The sequence below is a fragment of the Chlorocebus sabaeus genome, chromosome 7, assembly GCF_047675955.1.
Source record: "Chlorocebus sabaeus isolate Y175 chromosome 7, mChlSab1.0.hap1, whole genome shotgun sequence".
NCBI lineage: Eukaryota > Metazoa > Chordata > Mammalia > Primates > Cercopithecidae > Chlorocebus > Chlorocebus sabaeus.
Genome location: NC_132910.1, coordinates 33,550,317 through 33,551,972, shown reverse-complemented (window position 1 = coordinate 33,551,972; position 1,656 = coordinate 33,550,317). Strand labels below are relative to the sequence as shown.

General features: G+C 31.8%; 1 non-coding gene across 1 annotated transcript; it reads right to left on the bottom strand.

Annotated features, from left to right (window-relative positions):
- Positions 1-1,342: 1,342 nt before the first annotated feature.
- On the bottom strand, positions 1,343-1,447 carry LOC119623312 (U6 spliceosomal RNA). Its single transcript, XR_005239641.1, has one exon. It is a non-coding gene; the product is annotated as a U6 spliceosomal RNA (small nuclear RNA).
- Positions 1,448-1,656: the final 209 nt, after the last annotated feature.

Here is a 1,656-nt window from a genome sequence, read left to right as displayed (position 1 = left end):
ACTCACAATTTTAATAATTACAACTTAATAACAGTAAGCCTCCATATCTAGAACAGTAAAATTCCGCTCCTCCTCTAACTTCTTTAAAATTATCTTGACTATTATTTGCCTTTTACCATATTTTTGCATGTTTTAACATAATTGAGAACATGTTACATATATAATTTCATAACCTGCTACTTTTCACTTAACTTGATAACATATGCATTTTCAAATGTTATTAAAACTTGACATTTAAGACAGCTGAATAAAATATGATGCAGCACACAGGGAATAGCATAAGCTGTATCGTATTTTATTTAACCATTCCCGTATTGCTGGATAGTTGCTTTATTTCCATATTTTCTTGTTATAAATAGTAGTACCATAGTGAACATCTTTGTGTATAAAGTTTTTCCATCTTTAGGATGATTACACTAGAATATATTCTCAGAAATAGAATATAATTAAAATTTTATTTTCAAGAGAATTAAAAATTCTCCCCAGGAATTTTTGAGACCGTACATTTAACCAGGTCTTTATTAGCACTGAGTACTCTAATTTTTTAATTGAAAGATAAGCTCATCTTGTTTAATAATTTTGCCTCTAGCTGGCTCTGAAAAGACCAAATTTTCTAACAACACTGAGCAGTATTCCTAATATTGAAGAAGGAATAGACTAACAATAATTGTTTGCATGGGGTGGCATTTGAATGAGAGAGAGAAGGGCTTGAATAAATTAATCCCAAAGTGATTCTTCTATTTTCGTGTCAGGAATGAGGATATTTCTGTTGATAGTTAACTAACTATTCTCATTTCTTCCTCATGTTCCCTGATTTCGTATGCAGATTTTAGAATATAGGGCTTTTTGACAGATTATTTAAATCCCAGTGAGGTGGAACAGCATTCGGATTGTTTATAATGACTATCATCAGTGGCAAATTAGTTTAGCCTGTCTCAGAGTATTCTGTTTGACAGCTTCATGTTTATTTCACACTATAGAGGCTGAAAAAGAAAACATGTGTAAAAGAAAACTTATTTTATTTGTCATTTAATTAAATGAGTAAGAAACACAATCAAAAATGTGTTTAGGACCCTGTCCTGGCCACAAAAAGAAGCTGACCCTGAAAGATGAAGCCAATTAGAGTTTCCTAGCAGGTTTGCTTTACTATTTTGTTTTTGACATACTAGTTTCTTTTTTATTGAACTCTGTCAAATTTGTATTTTTCTAGGAAGGAAATTTAAGAAATAAACAACTCATGGTAATTGCATGATTGCTTGACCTTTAGAATGTATTATCTGTGACCCGTATCTTCTAGCCATGGGTTTTACAAATGATGCATTTTTACCTGTTACTTATTACAATCAAAAGGTTAAGGATTTTTTTTAACAGACTCATCCTTGCGCAGGAGCCATGCTAATCTTCTTTGTGTTATTCCAGTTTTAGTATATGTTTTGCCAAAGCGAGCATAAGAATAGTTTTAATGTTTCTGCAAATTTGCCTGTTGATGATCTGCTTGGATACTCTCTTTCTTTAGGACCAACAGATGTTTTGTTCTAGGCCTGTCTGTTTCACCAGCTTCTAGTCAGTGTCTCTAATTAGTACAAAGTAGTGTTGGTAGCATAAATTGAACACAATAAGAAAGAGGAATTTATTCATAGGAAACATGTTATAATT